The following is a 21204-nucleotide window of genomic DNA, read 5'->3' on the forward strand; positions in this document are numbered from 1 at the left end:
TTAAAACTGACTGATACTCCCTTTCACCCTAGTCAGAATGGCAGTCATTATGAAAATAAATAAATGCTGGTGAGGATGTGAACAATATGGAAACTTTATACATTGCTGATAGGAATGTAAAGTAGTTCAGCCCCTATGGATATCAGTATGAAAATCTCTCAGAAAATGAAAAATAGATCTACATGATCTAGCTGAAAAACTCCTGGGTATTTACCCAAAGAACTGTAAGCTAACACATCACAGAGATATTTGCACATCAGTGTTTATTGCAACACAATTCACAGTATCTAAATTATGGAACTAAACTAGGTATTCAACAGCAGAGGAATGGACAAAGTAAATGTGGCTTATATAGACAATGGGATTTTTTTAATGCATAAAGCATAAAGTCGTGTTTATTTTTCAGGAAAGTGAATGCAAATAGAGATGACTATATTAAGCAAATTAATCCAGTCTCAGAAAGACAAATATATGTTTTCTCTCATTTATAATTCCTAGAGTTTATATAGATACATAAAATTATGTATGCATATTTGACATGAAAGTTAACTGAACTAGTCAAGGGAAACAAAGGAGAATAACAGAGTGGGAAAGGAAGAAAAGGGAGGCATGTGGGGAGTATGCTCAACATACGGTATATACTTATATGAAAATGTCTTTATGTAGTAGTGTACCATGTCCAATGAATATACATAATGAAAAAACTTTAAATATATAAGAAATATTCATGTCTAAAAAAGAATGATTTCGCATAAAATGCCTTCACTCTCTCCTTCCAATTGCTTGGCATATTAGGACTCTGAAACTGTTACATGTCCACGTTGACAAAGCTGTTCCGTAAATTCCTAGTTTAGAACCAGAACCGTTTCTATCCTAGAGACAAGTGTCTTCTGTGGTACTGCATCTCTGCATCTTAATGACAAGAAGAGGATGCAGGGAGATTACATAGCTTTGATAATGATTTAGGTAGGAGGGGAAAAGATGTTTATGTTGTACACACAAGTGGAAATGATACACACCGGGCATAAATAGAACCCCCCTTAAAGGTCTTAAAAAAGAGGGCAAGGGACACTACCGTTTTCTAGGAAGAAAAATGATTGTTGAGTTTCATGGAATATTAGAGTTCAGTAAGCAAACTTGTGATTTTGGTTATGCTGAGTATGGGATTTCACACTGAATTAGGGCAGCAAAGGAGCAGCTTAATTCTGGAATAATGATTGAAACAAATTACCAAACATTTCACTTCATCAGTGGAGCCTAAGGTGGCTTGAAGTGGTTGAAAACAATGAAGTTAGTAAAAGTGAGGTAGATGGGGATCATATAATCAATGACATTGATGAAGTGATGGAAATCTTTGAAATATATGCTGTGTTCTGGTTACTTTCAATTGCTGTGATAAAAGTACTGATGAAGACCAACTTGGGGTAGAAAGGGTTTATTTTATCTTACATCTCCCAGGTCACAGTTCATCACTGAGGGAAGCCAAGGCAGGAACTCAGCGAGGAACCTGGAGCACAGACCATGGAGGAAAACTGCTTACTGACTTGCTCCTCTGACTTCTGCTCAGCCTGCTTTTCTATATAATACAGGACTACCTGCTCAGGGGCAGTACCACCCACAATCGGCTGAACCTTTTCACAACACTCAATAATCAAGAAAATGCCCCACAGATATGGTCACGGCCCAATCCAATGGAGGAAATCCCTCAACCGAGGGTTCCTCCTTCTAGGTGTGTTAAATTGACAACCGAAGTTCTCCAGCACATGCTGTATTAGGGATAAAATCAACATGTGCCAAACTTGAAATAAGCAATGAAATTGCTTCAAGAACAATAGCTATAAAGTGGATCAATTAACTTATTTAAAAAAATAAGCTGCAGTTATCTTTTTAATGGTGCTTAGTTTAAAATCGATTTGGTGGGTCATTCTGCAAACATTTCATTCTTTCCAGTTTGGTACTGAGCATTTGCATAGGCACAAAGGCAAATTTGAGTTAATAGGATGTGAGCAGAACCTGGCTGTGTGGTTAGCAAACGTGCTCACTGAACTGCATGGACACATAGGTAGACTACATGTAGAGTCCTGAGTGAGTAGAGATTGGTTGGCTTCTTGATCAAGGAAAGGGAGTAGAAATTTTGTCAGTTCCTTCAGTAAAATCCATCCATGTGTCTGTATTTTCTTTCCTGTCTCTCAATCGATAAGGACAATCTGGAAGGTTTGTGTTGACAATGACAGAGCAACAAGATGGGCAGGGTGTTGGATCATGTCCTTGTATTACCCTTTTGAAGGACATATCTCCATCTACCAGGAAAACTCATGATGGAATTATTATGCTTGATGTTTCTGGACTGTGACTGAGCCTTTGCCTAGTTTTGTATTTGAAGCTATACTATTACCTTCATACTGTTTTTTTTGTCATTTAGAAACACACAGAGTTATGTCAGTACATTTGCATCTCAATGGGTAAAGATATGATACCAATTAACTTTGGGGGACAGATTTGTAAGAATCAGGGAAACCATCACAAAAGTCTACATAGTTTAGGTGCTTATGTGCTTACTGCTTTTCCCCATGTGTCTACTTTCTACGAAAGTATTTTAAATGATAATTGCTTTATCAATATTTCTTGAAAAAGTCTCTGCTTCATTTTCCTGCCTCTGTGTCCTCTACTCTTCGGGTTAGGTTTCTACAAGTTTCAATGATTTAGGTTAAAAAGCAAATAAGACCAGTGGGCTAAATCTGCCTCATTTTCTTCTCTTCCTCTCTCTCTCTCTCTCTCTCTCTCTCTCTCTCTCTCTCTCTCTCTCTGGACAACCTCAAGTGTCATTCTTTAGTTAATGACCATCTCTTTTTGAGACAGAGTCTCTCATTGGCCTGGTATTTACCAATTATGCTAGACTGTCTTGACAGCAAGCTCCAGAGATCTAACTGGCCCTACCTCTCCAGTGCTAAGATTACAGGTGCACAGCAGCTCACCCAAATTTTTTTACATGTATTCTGGGGATAGAACTGAAGTCCTTATGCTTAAAAGATTAAGACTACCAACTGTACTATCTCCTCAGCACTCTTTGTGACTAAAATTATATTTGAGCAGCAAACATTTGTTTATCTAGCATCTGTGGGAACTTATTTGTGCTACAATGGCAGAGCCTAAAATATTTTCTATCTGGTCCTTAACAGAGAAAGGCTTGCTGGTTCTTCATTTAGTTTGTTCTTATTTTAATCTCTACCCTACAAGGCACATGCTAAGAGTCTTGAATCTGGCCACGCCCCTTTAAACATATGACAGAACACTGAAGTCATTCTTATTCCTGTTACCACGTTCCTATACTGCTGTAAACCTATGTGCTTGCTGTAGTCAAGATCACTGTGAAAGTCTTTGTTCTTATACCCCCGGGGTGATCCTTGGGTGCCCGTGTCTCAGGACTTCTTAATTATTCCTCAAGTAATGTTCATTTTGAAAGACTATATTTCTGGGCAGGTTACTTTCTTTGGTTTGATTGGATGTTCAAGCTTGTACTCAAGTTCCCTACCCTGCAATTTCAAAAGTAGTAATGACAGGTTCTCATGTAATGACCTAACTGATTACAAGTCACAAAACAGCATCATGTACATTATTCTATTTGATCCTTAGACGAAAGCTGACAAGTTCAAATTCATAGCTACATTTATAGATGACGAGACTAAGACTCTGAGATTTAACCAACTTGCTTATGACCACTAAGCTATAGTGATGAAGCTGATGACAACTTTGACGATGACAACTATTACTCTGATTTATTAAGATATGATCCCATGTTCACAATCTGCTAAATCAGTATTCACTGTTTTTATCTAATTTATACAATAACTCTGTAACAAAAGTGTTTATTTTATGGCAAAAGAAACTGGGAATTATATAAATCATTGGCTCAAGGTCACGTGCAGTTAACACACTATAGACATATAAGTTCACTTTTCTTCATGGTTTTTATACCTGTGATGGATAATCTTAGTTGTCAACAAGAATGGATCTAAAATCAACTAAAGGGAAAACCCTTGGGTGTATATGTGAGGGCTTTTCTTAATCAGGTTATTTGAAGTGAGAATACACACCCTAACTGTAGGCTACATCTTCTAGTAGCAGCCCAGATAAAAGAAGGCTAAAGGAAGCTATGCTTTTCCCTTCTTGCCTTCATTCTCCCTGGCAAGTTCACCTACCCTGCTGCTGCTACATTCATTTGCTCATAACAGAGCCCAGGATCTTTGAGTTTCAAACGTGATTTGAAGATGGGTGAACTCTCTCCAGGAATGCTTCAGGCTTGCAGTGCCAGTTTGTTACTGCTGAGGCATCCAGTCTCATGGACTGAGAACTACTGGGTTTTCAGCATGTATTCAGTCATTGTTGCATTACACAGACCAAAATAATAAATCTCCTTTTAACATATTGACTTTATGCTTGTAGGGAACACTGACTCACACGACATCAGGTATTTTTTCATTGGGTAGCAGGATGAGGCCTTGAAATATTCACCATAGTTTACCCCCTATTCTCCTTTTTTTCTCACCTTGTTTGGTCACTTTTACTTTTTTGGTCATTTGATTAGCTACATCACATAATAATTATTGTCTGAGGGCTGGACACTTCTAGAACAAAGAAAAGAAGTACCTAAGTTAGAGGAACTAAGTTCAAAGCTAGGAAGCATATCTAATAAATACTGTTTCCTATGAGGTGCACTATTCTAATGTTGGGAGAATTAGTGGGTCTCTATGACAAGCAAAAGAGTACATATTTCTGGGGGCCTATGAAAGGCCCTCTGTTTTCAGAAGGCAATTCTAGAATAAGAACTAATAAAAAATCCCCAACAGCCACCTTGTGAAATGAAAGATCATGAGGATGTATGCTTTGTTGTCTAGTCAGATCCCTGAGAAGGTGACCAGATACCTAGAGGGAATTAGTACGAAGGATGATTACATGTCTTAGGATGGCTCAGGAGTGATGAATGCATCCAAAATGACGGAAATGTGACTAGGGAAGGATAGCCAGTGACAAGGGATGACATAATGACTCCCTTCTTTTGTGAGTGACCAAAAGCAGATTAGACGGGCACAAAGGCATCTTGGCAAATTATGGGGTGATCGATGATGCCCTTAGGAGTAAACATACTTCACAAATGCTCAGTGTCTCCTCCCACTAAATGAATTTCTTATAAATCTCAACTCAGCATTGAGGAAAATGGAATAAACTTAACAGGCATAGAAATGGGTATATGAAGCAAATAATGAATTTTTATAGGCTATACGTAAATAACATCACACTTTAACATAGAAGACTGTGTGGACTTTGATTCTTGCTCACCACATCCATCCACTAAGCTACCTGTAAAATTAGTCTCTGGCTTTGAATTCCAGAGACCCTTCTACTAAGCATCTCTTGGGAATGAGGCTTATATGCTATTTTAAGACATGTTCTGATCATAGGAAAATGTACAATATCACCAGTTATTGTGATGGTTAATTATTTATTGTGATGGTTAGTCTTGACTTGACAGGATTTAGAATCACCTAGAACATATATCCCTGGGAGTGCTTATTTCCAGAAAGGTTAGCTGAGAAGGGAAGACATACTCTGAATGTGAATGGTACCATGCCATGAACTGGGATCCTGGACTGATTAAAAAGTGAAAGCTAACTGAGCATCAGTATTGATCTCTTCTGCTTCCTGACTGCTGATAAAATGTGACCAACTGCCTCAGGTTTTTATGACTACAGCTGCATATGCCTTCACCACTCTACCTGGATGACCACGACGGACTGTATCTTCAAATTTCAAGCCAAAGTAAACCCTTTCTTCATTAAGTTTCTTTTATCATGTACTTTGTCACAGCAATATAAAAGGTAACTAATATATTTATCTATATTTTGTCTTTTCACCTACTTAGAGGTAGGGCAGGCAATGACTTGCAAATTTGCATGTTTCAATAACATTGACAAAACAATAATTATCTTAGATCATTTTGTTTCCTTAATAAAGTAAGACAGTCAATACTGGCAATCACATGAGATCATTGAAAACATGCCTTGATTCAAATTAGTTCTAGTTCTTCAAATTTAGCATTCTGTGGTGGTTTGAATGAAAATATCCCCCATAGCCTCCAAGTATTTGGACATTTTGTCCCTAGATGATGGCGCTGTTTTGGGAGATCTTAGAACGTGTGGCTATCCTGGAGGAAGCATGTCACTGGGGGTGGGCTTACAGAGTTCTTAAGCCTTGCCAGATCTCCAGTTGCTCTCTTGCTTCTTGTGCCTGTGTGATGATGTGAGAGCTTAGCTTCTGCTGCTCCTGATCCAGCCACCTCCAGCCACCATGCCTCCCTGCCATGATGGACTATAATTCCCCTGGAACTGTAAGCTCAAATAAATTCTTCCTTCTATAAGTTGCTTTGGCCAGTGTTTCTATCACAGCAACAGAAAAGTGACTAATACACATTCCGTTTGTGCACATGACTTACTCAAAAGCACACTTAATAATAGATTTAATGAGGGAATGGGAAATGGTCATTATCAAAATCTAAGAAATGAAAACAATCTAGTTGAAACAATTTTTCTAAGTTTCATCATTATGGGCCATTGTTACTATTATGAACTATGAACTCAACTCATCTTTTTCTACTTTATCCTTATTCGAATGGTTTCTCACACTTTCTAGTTTTTGTAACCACTAGCCTCTTTTATTTCCTGGGGTCTGTAATTTGCGATTCTCAGAAAACATGTACATGGCACGTGTGTATTAGGTGAAACCACAATTTGTAGTGTCAGCGTACTGTTGTCTGTTTCTTTTGTATTTTTTACTGAAACTGCTTGTTGGTATTACTATAATAAAGCATTATTATATCATACATCGCCATGCATATTTTATGGGAATAATGTTCAGTAGATGTTCTTTGCTTTGTTATTTTACTAAGCAGCTCTGTGATGTACCTAAGCGCAGCTGAAATTGGGCTGGAAGGTGACCTTTTTAATGTATTCAGCAGACACAGTGCCCCTGGAACATGATGTGATTTGAGTTCGCATTAGAATCTTAAGGAAGAGGGACTGATAAAAAGTCAGACATGCTGAGATCTAAATTTCCGATGAATCCCTTCTAATTGTTCTTTTTCTCTTAATAATCTGCCAATGTCACTTAGGCTGCAACCAGAAGTTACTCTTGAGCACTCCCTCTGTTTGGCAAACCTAATAGGAGGCGGGTTATTTGTGTATCAGCCAAAACTAGAATGTGTCTTTGTGTCTTGAGATAAGACAAGCCTATAGAGGCTAATTACAGCCCTATCATTTGTTTGGCCCACCGTAGAAGGATGGTTTAGCATTCATATAGTCAGGATTGGCCCTATTGGAACAACGGGGTCTAGTAATGTATACTGGATTTCTTCCATTTCCAGTGTACACTTTCTCCTTGCTCTCACCACCAGACAAGAACTGTAACCTCTCCAAGCCTCAAGTTTCCCTTTATGATGTGAGTACAATAAATAGTACTGTCACCTTTTGCAAGGAATATATACAATGAAGAATTGGAAAGCCTTCACTCTGGAGCAAATTGAATTCCTAGCCAACACTTATTAACTTTGGGATCTTGTGTAGATTCCTCAACCTTTCTGTGCCTCAATTATTCCCATCTACAAATCTAGTGGACCCATGAATCATTATGAACATTGAATGCGTTAATGTAAATACTGAAAGAGGGCACAGTATATGCCATACTATAGCTTCAGTTAATCTCAGTCATAGTAAGGACAGAAAATGTTTAGCAGAAGGTTTTCCATCATAAAGACTTATAAAGCATATTAACGCTCCAACATTATTAGTTGCCATGCCATCAATATTTTTATGTTCTTTCTGAGGCATCAGAAAAGCTATTCTCAAAAATTATGTGGAGCTTTGACTTTAATCCTGGAGGTGACTTGGCCCATTTCTTTGTAGAGATGTACATGTTCCAGTAAGACATAAGTCCTCCTTTAATGCACTCTTATTAGAATTGTTAGACTAGCCTTCCCATTCTTAAAACAAAATTTGGACATGTGATTGTGTATGTGTATTAGCAGCTCATTCAAAAAAGTTCGTAGAATAAAGCTTTTGTTTATGTAATAATTAATAATTTATTATCTACTATTTTTCTTATTTAATTGAAGTCTTAGGTCTAACTGAAATGCACACAGATATATATTGTGAAAATATCATTCATCACCTCGCATATATGACTTTTGTATGTATGGGGGGGAGAAAACCCTAAAGATCCATTCTCTTAGCAAATTTCAGTTGTATAGTACAATAATACTAATAATTACTATAGTTATCATGTGTCTTGGTTCATTTGTTGTTTGTAGTATAAAATCATGGACTGCTTAATATAGAATGGACAGAAGTTTGTTGTGTAAAGACTTTTTTGTGTGTGAGGGAAAGTCCAAGATCAGGGGACAAGTATCTGTTGTGGGCCTTCTTGATGCTCTATCCGGTAACAGGGGAAGAATAGGCAAGAATCTCATGAGTAAAAAGACCTCTCTCTTCAACCTTTGGCCATTTTATAGGAACCTTAATTCTATGCAGGAGGGCTTGCTCTCGTGAAGTGACTGCCTTTTAAAGGCCCCACACCTTAATACTATTACATCTGAAATTATGTTTTAACTATGAATCTTGGAAGGGACAAAAATCACTTGAACATAGCTTTCTGCTCCTGTCCCCCATTTCTCCTTTTAGTTATGTTAATAACTAATAATATTGCCTTGCATATTTAGGTGCCCTAATGCTGGGTAAATACATGCTTATAATTTTGTCTTTTTGATGAAGCAACCACTTTATTAATGTATCATCACCTCTTTTGTCTCATATGGCAGACTTTGAGTGACAGTTTAGTTTTTTCTCTTCTAGGTATAGCAATTGCTGCTTTCTTCTTGTTTCCATTAGAATAGAACATTGTTTTTGGTCCTTCATTTTCAACCATGAAGGAATGGTTGAAGTGAGTTTCTTGTAGGCAGAATGTTATTAGACCTTGTTTTTAAAATATACTCAGTCACTCTGTGTTTTAATTGTAAAATTTAATCTACTTGTGTATAAACTAATTATTGACTGGTAAAGATTAATATTACTATTTTGTTAGTTATTTTCAGACTCTTATAGTTATAGAGTCTTTGTTCTTTTCTTCTCCTGTTTTTGTCTCTGCTTTTGATTTTTTGATTCTTTGCGATGATGTGCTTTGATTCCTTTCCCTTTATCTTTTCTGTATCTGCTAGAAGCTTCTGCTTTGTGGTGGTTGTCATAAGATTTACATAAAACATTTTACAGTTATTTTAAATTGCTAACAGCTTGACTTCAACCACATAGAAAAACTCTACACTTTTACTTCTATCCCTACCCACAATTTAATGCTATTGATATCAATTTTACATCTTTATGTTATATATCCATTAACGCAATATTGTATTTATTTATTTTTAATATTTTTATTTTTAATTAAGTATTGCTGTTTTAAGTTTTATACTTCCAATGATTCCTACACAACCATCACAATATTAGAGTGTTCTAAATTAGAATTTTCTGTATATTAATCTTTACTAGTACAATTTATCCTTGCTGTTAAATTTTTGCTTTGTATGTTTTCATGCAGTTACATAGAATCCTTTAATTTCAATTTGTAAGAAAGGTCTAGTGGGAATGAGTTCCCTTAGCCTTGGTTTGTCTGGGAATATCTCTATCTCTCTTCATTTTTGAAGAACGTCTTTCCTGGGTATAGCGTTCTTTGGTCAACAGTTTTTCTTTTAGCATACATAACACATAATCAGTTCCCTACTGGCCTGAAAGGTTGCTGATGACCAGTTTGCTGACTGGATCATTGAAATTCTCTTGGATATAGCAAATTTTATTCCTCTATTGCTTTCAAAATTCTTTGCGTTTGCCTTTTGACATTTTTATTATAATGTATCTCAGAGTAGGTTTATTTGTGTTGTCCTTGCTTGGAGTCCTTTGAGTTTCATGAATTTGGACTTCAATATCCTTCCCAAGATTTGGGAAGTTTTTCCATTCTTTAAATTAATTTGCTCTTATTTTGCTCTCTTCTAATATTTCCATAATTCATATTTTCATTGAAATGATGGCATTTCATAGATTGAAAACGCTTTCTTTGCTCTTTTAAATCCCTTTCCTCTTGTTATTCTAATTGGTTAATTTCAAATGGCCTGTTTTCAAGTTTACTTGTTCTTTTGGAAAACGTAGTCTAGTGTTGAAGCTCTCTATTGATATTTTTTAGTTCTATTGTCATATCAGCCACAAAATACCTGTTTCATTCTTTGATTTGTTTTAAATTTATTTTTGAGAATTTCATGCATAAATAGCACTGATGTAATAATAGTTACATCATCTCCACATCCCCATATCTCTCCAACTCTTCCTGCTCTCTGTCAGTTTCTCTAGGACTTATGACTTCTTCCATAATCATTATGGTTACACACACACACACACCCTGAGTCCATTTAATGTTGCTCATATGTACAGGTGTTTAGGCCTGATCACTTTTGATTGGACAATGAATCAAGTAACTCTACCCCGGAGAAAAACTGGTTTCCCATCAGCAGCCATTGACTACTTGTAGCTCATCATTTAGGGGTGGGGATTGTAAAATTTCCCCCATCCCAATTGTCAGGTCAGCTGCAGTTATTATCATGCAAGTGTTGTTTAGGTAACCATACTGTAGAGATTGCATGGATGCAGCATCTCTGTCATGTCTAGAAGACACTATTTAGCAGCAGGAGTCCTGATTCTTTGGCTCTTACAATCTTTCTATTCCCTCTTACATAATGTTCCTTGAGCGTTAGGTGTAGGGTTGAATTTTTTTTTTTTTTTGAGCCCAGGGTGGACTCAAGCTTTCATGTAACCAAGGCTAGCCTGAATCTCCTGATCCTTCTTTTTCCACTTCTCAAATGCTGAGCTTATATCTGTGTGACATGATATTAGGCTATTTCACTCTTTTCAAGAAACTATTTGTATATTAGTTTTTCAGCTTCGTTCATACATTGTTTTCCTAGTGTTTGTTTTTTTGTGCTCTTTTGCGTATCATTAAGATTTTTAAAATGATTATTTTGAATTCATTTTCATGCAGTTCACAAATCTTCATTTCTTTGTGTTGTTATGGAGAGCTTCATTAATCTTTGATGATGAATGGTTTGCCTGCTTCTATAAGATTCTTGCAGCCTTGAGTTGGTATTTGTGCATCTGAAAATACTTCTTCCAGTTTTTACTGGAATGATTGACTTAAGTTTTTACCTAATTATTGGCGTTTTTAAGTAAAAAAATAATTTATCTTTTTTTTTATTTTGTAGGATGACAAGACTGCCTCTGGGATTACAGCCAAGTGGCACCAGAGCTATATCATTTGACTGTTTCTGGATCTGCAATGGGATCCAAACATGTCTGTTACCAGAGCCTTGGGGACTGAGGGTCCTATCTGGATCCTGGATGAACTGAATTGTCCACAGAATTTTGATCAGTTGGGTTGGCACTTGGACAAGGTTCCATTTTGACATTCATGTTTGGGTGTGCAGATGATGGGCCACTTATGAGGTATTCCAGCAGGTCTCTGGGATGGTTCTTGCAAGGTCATTAGGCAGGTCCCTGGGTGATCAGTGGCCCCAAACCACGCTGAAAGAGACTGGAATTGAACCACAGTGCTACTTCAGTGTCCACAGCTGACACCAAGATCTTCAGTCTTGCTTCTGGAGGCATGGATGGGCATTTGACTTAGTAGTCCCTGAGTGAGCATGGCTGCTTTTGGATCACAGATACAAGTAAATAGAGAATCTGCAAGACACAGTTCATGAGGTTTACCTCTATGGTCATCTTCATGCCTGTATGTCCCCAAAGGTCCCTCTGTAGACAGGACTATTCCAGGTTTGTTAAGAGAGGAAGCTGGATTTAGGTCATAGAACACTTTAGAGTTCTTATCTGGATCTGAGTTCAGAAGGTCTGTTACCCAATACATGTATTAGGCATGACCCCTCCAGTGTCCCTTGAAAGATGGTGCGAGTGCAAAGATCAAGGCCAAGTAGATAAAAATCTGGCTAAGTCCATAGGAGAGTATTCGTGTTTCTGAGCCTGTAGCCAGCAATGGTCAGTAAGCTTACCATATGGGCACAAATATGTCTGTCTTGTTAAAAATTTTGCCACAGCCAGGCTTGGTGATTCATAGCTATAGTCCCAGCACACTGAAGGCAGAGGCTGGCAGACCTCTGTGAGTTGGAAGCCAACCTGACCTACATAGGTCCAGGCCAGTAGGGGCTACAGGAAAACCTCACTTCAAAAGATAATCTTCCTCTTTAACTTTAGGCTCCACCAGAGTTTGAAATATGCCTATCTGTATCACAAAGCTCCTGTAAAGGCACTTCTGTTTATGGATGGCCACTATTGTTATTGTAGGGGACACCAGCAGAGGGCCTCTTATTCAGCCACCTGCCTAAAATCATCCCATACAATTTATAATTTCTTAAAAAAATATATATATATATATATATATATATATATGAAGAAGCGTTTTGCCTGTGTTTGTGTAAGTCCATCCATGTCTTGCAATGCCAGCAGAGAACAGAAGGGGGCCTCAGATCCTGGAAACGGGGATTACAGGCAGTTGTTAATCATCATGTGTGTGCTAGGAACCAAACCTACGTCCTCTGCAGGAGCAACCTGTGCTCTTAACTACAGGGCTATCTCTTCAGCGCCCTTTCATTCTTATTTCCAAATAAAGTTATTTTCTTATTAGAATAATCCTCATGAATTGTTTCTAATGCCAGTGTAGAAAGAGTAGTAGTGTAGAAAGAGTGACATGTCTCAGAGACATAAGCCATCTTCTGCAGCTAAATGATCATAGCTATAGATGAGAACAAATAATCAACCTAGTAAATGAAAAAAGGAAGATGAAGGAACTCTTCGATGCCCTATTGCAGAAGTTGGTAGGATGGGGTGGGAGTTAGTTTTCAGTTTCATCTTTGTATCTTCTTGTTATCAAATCAGCACTTCTCTTCTACCGTTATGTTGGAATGGCAAGGACTGAGTTGTTTCTATGTTTGGATTTTCAGTGTTATCTTCTGGTACTCAAGAATGGGGAGGAAAGGAGAAAGATTTTACAACTCTGCTTGCCAGGGCTTTAAAACTGGGGCTGGTATCCGGTGTAATGAAATTTTCTGATATTATATGCAGAACTTTACATAAATGTGGATTTTTCTGAGGGGAGGGAGAAGTCTATGATGTCTGTCAGACTCCAACACGGATTTCAAATACTAAAAGATGAGTGAACCAATTTTCACATGAAAAAGTAGAGTTAAATACCTACATTGCAAGGGAAAACTGTGTGGTTGTGTTTCAGGACAGCCATCTAGGCAATAAATCTGTTAGAATCTGAAGGTTTGAAAGAAAGTTTTATCAGGAGGTTTGAAGGTTTTCAGGAACAAAGGAAAGCTATTTTGCAATACTTTACACATGAGTAATGTTCCCCTTTCACGCAACGATTATTGGCTGCTCTTTACCTCCAAAACTACATTCTTCAACATGACCTTCTGTCTGCATGAAACTCTTCTACCAAATGCTGTATCCTCTGTGCCAACCTTGTATAGTCATAAATAGAGTGCAACAAATTAGAATTCTCTACTAAGAGGGCAGGGATAATGCATACCATGTCTATACATGCTCAGTGCCTTACATGGCATACATAGTTAATGCTTAATAACTGTTGAAATCCAACAAATTTAATTGAGTTGGCTTTCTTTGAGTGGATGAGGCATGATTTAAACCATTTCTAATGAGCAATTTTAGTGCACAGTGTTTCAAAATAAAATGTAAGAGATGTTTTTAAGTTGTTTTTAATTGTAAAATGTCAAGGAAAATGACCATTGGGTACTTTTAAGGAAGGATTTGGCAATTTGCAAAGGGCATGGATTCTTAAAAGATTTGTCTCCTCAATGATTATAGAGTATAAGTTAGAGTTAACAGCTTAGAAAACTATGAAATGAATGGAATTCATCTAATTTCAGTGCAGCAATTATAGCTCTTTTTGAGAAGACATGAAAAAACCTAAATGTGGTTACTATAGCAGTAAATTGGTCTCCAAGAAACTCATTTTCTCAGGAAAAATAATAAATTTCTATAGTAGAGTAGCCAAATGATAAGGAAAATAATCCGCAAAGAAACAGATCTAGCTGGGAACCCAAAAATGGCCCAAGTGCAAAGGCTGCAATGGGGGGAAAGAAGAAAACAAGACCAAACCATTTAGGCAAGCAAATGGATGCCAATTTTTAAATAGAGAATTTTACAGAGTTATGAAAATGATGAGTGTTTTTCTGAATTTCCTTAGTGGCTAAGAAAATGGGATATTTTATTAAACAGAGGGGGGGAATTTATCTTGTGTAAGGTATAGACATTAAACCACATACTGGCTGAGGAGTCTAGTAAAAGGGGGATTATATTTTAAGAGTTAAAATTTTAAGGTAGTACGCATTATGGCAAACAGATGACGAAACTTATGAGAAGACACAGGAGAGTTTTCTAATCTATGAGTACTTTCAATATTGAGAAATACACTATGTCAAATTTTGGTTAAGTGAATTTGAAGGTAAGAGCACTGTGCAATTGTACTTGGATATCTTTTGCTAAACTAAAGTATCTCATTACTTTCATGAAGATAAATTTATTGCCTTGAGGTTAAAAAGGAGCACGTTTTAGGATTAAATGCTTACCATTTCAATTGTATCAAGACTTTTTTTAAACCACTAAATAGTTGCTTTAAAATGACAGTTCTTTTATGTGCTCAATGTGGGGGCTTGTTTGTCTTAATAACAACTTTAATTGAAGTCATTGCTCATAGAATGCTAGTCTACAAGTACACTGAGGTATGGGATTTGCCTTATAAATCCCTGCATCCCAGTACTTGGGTATATGTTCTGTGTATAGTTCTTTCATACACATACTTGGTAAATAAGTGAAATAAAATAAATACTTCTTGAGACAGATTCATTTGACGATATTCAAAATTGCAGAATTTTGAGCTGACAGATTCCACCTAATCCTTTAGTTTTCAAGGGCAATTCTTTAAATTTCATTTATTATATTATCAAGTACCTCGTTGAGACAGGCATTGTGCAAGGAGCAAGCACATTTATTTCACGTGATTTAGAAATCAGTTCACCTCATTACACAAGATCAAGTTACGATTCAAGATCCAAGTTATGATTAGAACTGTTTCCTTGTGACATAGCATGGCATTCTGAAAAGTGACACATAGACTACATTCTAGAATGGATGTTACATGAATGAGGACACCAAGTATTTAAGAGGTAGAAAATGGGATCTCATACTTCCATCTACCGACTTAACTTCTTCCCAATAGATGGTATGGTGCAATGGGGTGACTTCTGCAGTGTCCTTCTCTACCACTAAAAATTTCATATTTGAGCTTCAAAATATAGGCAGCATGTAGGTGCTTGTAGTGAAAAGGCAGTCAGAAGGCAATGGTAGTCAGAGGAGCACCACAGTCTACTAAGAAGATCATATCAGGGATGGTAAAGTAAAAAGACTTTAGCTCTCCTTTTTCCCCACCTGAGCTGTGCTTAAGAGGTGGGTAGGATTTTCAAAGGGTAAAAGAAGGGTTTTTGTTTGTTTTTGTTTGAGACAGGATCTCCCTGTAGTCCCAGCTGTCATGGAACTCCCTACATAGGCCAGCCTGACCTTTATTTCATAGAGACTGCCTGCCTCTGCCTTCCAAGTGCTGGATTAAAGGAGTGCACCACCAAGCCTGGCCTTAGTCTTAGTGATTTGAAATTACTCAATAATTACAGAAGAATGGATGGCTGGATGGGGAAAACGAGGGCAAGGGAAATTGAGAATGATTTTCAGATTGTGGTTTTAGAATGTTGTAACATTGGCAAAGTCAGAGTAGAGTTAGAACAGTGACATGGTGTGGTGATAGGCTAGTAAATGAGAGTTTTCAGACCCTTAAAGAGGACTAACCTAGTCATCATCGAATCTCCTGTTGCCTTCAGGTGAGGAAGTTGGAAATGCAGATGGGGGATTTTATGGTTCTTGACTGGTAAGTATGTCTTCTGGTATATTACACTTTGACTGTCTAGACTAAACACTAGGTAAAAGACTCCAGGATGAGAAAGCGTAGGGAATAGAACCAGGAATTATTTATTCAAACATATATCTTATACTTCTATCAATAAGAAATAATCTGTAAGAAACTCTTTGGATTCTTTTATCCACCTTTTTCATGTGTGTGTATGTGTGTGTGTTTGTGTGTGCGTTTGTGTGTGTGTGAAGTATGCATGCATATGTGTATATGTGTTTCATGTGAGTGCACACATGTGAGTATGCAGGTGTGCATGAGCATGTGCGCATGTGCTTGTGAAGGCCCAAGGATGACACTGAATGTGTTCTTTGATCTCTCTCTCATGGTGTTCTTTAAGGAAGGGTCTCTCAATTGAACCCACAGATCACTCATATGGCTAGCTAGTCTAGCTGTTAGGATCCCATGTATCTGACTTCTTAGTGCTGGAATTACAGGTGAGCCACCAAGTCCACACAGCAATTACTTGGGGTCCAGGGATCTAAACACTGCTCCTCATGTTTGCTATTTGAATAGGAAGGACTTTAATTGATGAGACAGATCCCCATTCCCTTGTTCCTGTTTCTATTTTTAGGGTCATTCCTTTGCTTTGGTTTCTTCTGACACAAAAGATGATAAGCCTCAAGGGATCCAAGTATATTCCACCCTCTCCAGTTCTGGTTATGTAGCTTTCTTACAATTCCACTTGGATATCTGCATTTTCGTCAGGAAGTAGGGAAAGGAGATCTGAGCGAGAGACCCTGCTCACCAAGCCGCTCCTGAGGAAAGAAGCGGTACTGTGTACTTTTCCTCACTGGGGTCTCTTCACCTTTCCTTATTTATGTCTTCTTTAATACCACAAAGATGGATAAACTCAGGAATGTTTCCATATGCCATACTACATGAACAAATCTTCCCAAACAATGTTTAGGGGATAGCCATAGGACAGGTGGAAGGCAAGCATGTTTTTAACTTCAGTTCACTAAAAACACACCATCTCCTTATCAAACATGTAGGAATCTCATGGTGATCACAACTTCATTATGGGAAAAATTTTCTGTGCATATTATTTAGAGCTTCAGTCCAAATATGGCTTACCCAATGAAAATGAGATGCAGGGGCTGACATATATTCTGTGGAGGGCCAGATAATAAGTAGCTTGGGCTTTCTGGGCCACAAAAGCTCTGTTCATTTCAGTTAAGGAGAAAGCATCCTTAGGTAATATATGTAAATGAATGGGCATGGACATTTTTACAGTAAAATTTTATTTATGGACTCAGAATTTGAATTTCATATGATTTTCATATGTCACAAAATACTCCTCATTTTTCTTTTTCCAAAAGATACATGGAGGTAAAGGGAAAGAAAGAACCTGAAAAGGGGATAGTAGGGAACAGATGTTACCAGGAGAGACGTTTGGAAAGTGGAAGTGCTGGACAGGGAGGAGAGAAAGGAGGGTTATGCAAGGGGCCATGGTGTACCGGGGGGAGGGAAGTCAGGAGAGAGGGTATGATGGGAGGTGGGTGCTATTGGAGGGACGGTGGGGATAATTAGAGTGTTGACAATGGGGAGGGAGAAAGGACGCCAGATGGGGGGAAAGGAGTGGAGTTGAATGAATCTTGGAGGGCTAGGAAATCCAGGGGGAAATGTGATGCCCTCAAAATCCCATAATAAATGCACACACAGTGTCTGAACATTAGTGTACATGTATACCTGGGAGCTGCTTGGCAAGGAACACATTGTCAGGCAGGAGAGACCTTCCATTGTGTGGCTGTTGAGGGTTGTCCAAGAGACTCCCAAAATAACATAGGCTATTGCCAAACCTCTTGGTTATCTCCCAGAACTAGTAGATAAGACCCTACTGCTGAAGACACGGCATACTTTGGATATAGAACTTGAAGCAATGGAGCAGGAACTGGCCTAGAAGTCTTCTAACTGAAGTTTGGCTATCATAATGCTAGATGATGATATGCAAACTGCCAAGGGAGAAACACAATCAATGGTCCAAACCATCTCTAATGCTTAATAATTATAACTACTGGCATGGCAAACTATCTCTATTGGTGCAGTAGTAGCACTGTTATCTGGGGGTCAATCAACAGCTATCCAATTGAACTTAAAGCCCTCTCAATGAGAGAGAACTCATGGGTGGCACTGTAAACTCAGCCAAATACACATGGCAGGAAAGGACATAGATCCTAAAGAAAAACCTATCTCTTTCATATCTCTAGACAAATGAAATTTCTTACTATATGCTAAATATGGATCCTTATATTTATAGACAAGCATACTGCACATCACTCATCAAAGAAGCTTCTTTTTGCAACAGCTGGAGGCTACTACAGAATTGCACAACTGGTCAGACACAGAGAACATACATCTGGGAGACGCCCAGTACCAGGTGGCACACCTGCAGTTGAACCTCTACAACTGAGGCTCATGGAACATAGTGGAATAAGGGGTAGAGAGAAAACTAATTCATCTCTCAACTCTCATCAGTAACGCTTCCCTATACAACAGAGTGCAAAGCACAGGGATGATCACAACTGGCCATGTTTCAAAGAGACTGCAGAACGCATATCCTTGGATAGGACTCCTATATTGAATCTCCCACACCCATGACTCAGGGTCCACTGCAGAAGAGGGGGCAAAAAGATCGTAATAGCTGGTGCTGGTTCATGAACACAGGGAAGCAGAGACTTTCAGGCCACTGGAAGCTTGTACATGTGAACTTGTGGCAATGGTGGCCTCGAGCCCAGGACCCATGGCAACTCAATTAAACCATGCCCAGAGGGGAGGAGAGATATTGGTGGCAGGCAGCGCTAGACTGAGAACTATTGGGTACCAATTGCTACTGGGTGAGGGAGAGTATGCCTTATATATGATCTCTAAATGGGCTGACTAGACTCCAGAAGACAAAGTTACACTGAAGGGCATCTGGGTACAAATGTTTGACTGGATAGGAGTTAACATGTATGGAAGAATACATGAGGTCTGGTGGGGGGATGATGGAGTCATGGATGGGGGAGGGGTCTAAATTTGATTAAGAACTATTGTATGAAATTACAAAAGCTCAATAAAAATAACAATTTTTAATTGTAAAAAAATAAATGGTATTTAAAAAATCTGTCTTAGCTCTCAGGCTTTGTAAAAGTATGTGGCAGCCTGAATTTGGACTGCTGCTTGCCATCTTGTCTTTTAATAGATTCATTTATTCTTTCACTTCCTGTAGGTGTTACATGAATGCCATTTTCTTCTACAACACATTAAACAAAAAGAAAAAAAGACTTTCTTGCAAAAAAAAAAAAAAAAAAAACTTTCTAAATGCCCCAGGTAAGAGTGATCACACTTTTAAATAGCTTTTTCCTCCTCTCTGTCTTGCAGCCAGAAATTCAGTCACAGCAAACCAAACACTGATACATTATTTCTTCCATCATTCCACAAGCACAGAAATCAATAGGATTGATCACACAGGCATGCACCCAGGGGAATGGAAAATGGGACCTCTGCCATTAGATATAAAGATAGTCCTCCAGGACACAATCTGAAATAAGGCTCTGAACCTGCCTGGATGAGGTTTGTCCCTGCTGACACCCACGTGCATCCCAAGATACAAGGAATCTCAAATGAGGATATTGCAGCTCCCTTTTGGAGGCTTTCAAAATTAGTCTGGTCCACAGAAAGATTTGCACTATTTCTCAGTCAGGTATTATTCCTGATGAGGGGGAATATTATACTAGCTTCATTGCTTGATCCTGTGGAAGAATGTTCTTGGTGATTTTGCTGCCCCACAAGTACAAATATGACATTTCCAGCTGGTTGAGAAGGTGCCATTATATTAAGCCAGACTAATTCAGAGTAACTTAGTCCTTTGGACCTACTATACAAATATCTTAGGTGTCTGGAGAGATGGCTCAGTGGTTAAGAGCATCTGCTGTTCTCCAAGAGCACTTTGGTTTGTTTCCCAGTACCCACATGGAAGCTAACAACCGTTCATAATTTGAGTTCCAAGGGTTCCAATGTCCTCTTTTGGCTTCCATGGGTACTGTACACATGTGGTGTAATTATATACCTTCAGACAAAACTCTCATACACATAAAATAGAAATAAATTAAATATATAAAAAATTAGAATGACTAATTTATAAATAGTAGAAATGTATTTCTTATAGTTCTAGAAACCCAAAAGCAAAGCATCAGCAGATTCAGGATCTAGAAAGGGTTCCATTCCCCAAAGACAGCTCCTTGCTGCATTCGCATATGGTAGAAGTTGAAAGGCATCCCATTCAGTCTTTTATAATGACATATAATGCAACTAATCCCATTCTTAAAGTCTCCTTTCTCATGATTTAATCACTTCTCCGAAGGACTCACCTCTTAGTACTACCACAAGAAATATTAGGTTGCAAAATATCGATTTGGATCTGAGGAGGACACCAATATCTAGACCATGACAATGACCAACTATTCAGGAACGGAATTTTCTCAGGATGTAGGCCTCCATGCATGGTAAAACTGGGATAGTTGGCCAGCCAAAAAATGAACTCCTCCTCTTTTTATATTCTTCTTTATTCTTATCCTTTTCCATTTTTTTCCAATCATGCCTGACCATCTATGACTTCTTTGTGAAGCAGAAGCCAGACTAAGTGTGAGAAAGAAAGTTTCTTCAGAAGACCCTTTCCTAAAATACAGATGTGCTTTTTGTTCTGTGTGAGCAAAGTGGTAAGAGATCTCTGCTCCAGTTTACAGTGTTGAGATAGTGTTAGTTTACACTTAATTATTGCTGAATAACACTGATTTATAACAGAGAAATGTCATCCATCTTTATGCATCAATACCTCTGTAACATGAATACGTTAAATAGACTCAGTCTCACTTAAATAATTCCTAAAGATTTGTTTCATCCTAAATTCTCCAAGAAAGTGTAACTCTGGTGGGCTTTTAAGGGGATTCTTGGCCGATATTTGAAAAATCACATAAAATATACCTTCTGATGCTGAATTTAAAACATCACATAACAATCTATGTCCACAATAAAATTCATTAAACCACAAAATAAATCATATTTCTTTACATATTTTGCCTTTGATCT

At 38.0% G+C, this 21204-nt stretch overlaps 1 protein-coding gene across 5 annotated transcripts in view; it reads right to left on the bottom strand.

Moving 5' to 3' along the window:
- Frmpd4 (FERM and PDZ domain containing 4) overlaps positions 1 to 21204 on the bottom strand; it is a 990592-nt gene that overhangs the window by 99593 nt on the left and 869795 nt on the right. The window lies entirely within an intron of this gene.

The sequence above is a fragment of the Nannospalax galili genome, unplaced genomic scaffold, assembly GCF_000622305.1.
Source record: "Nannospalax galili isolate Female #2095 unplaced genomic scaffold, S.galili_v1.0 scaffold606, whole genome shotgun sequence".
Classification (NCBI taxonomy): domain Eukaryota; kingdom Metazoa; phylum Chordata; class Mammalia; order Rodentia; family Spalacidae; genus Nannospalax; species Nannospalax galili.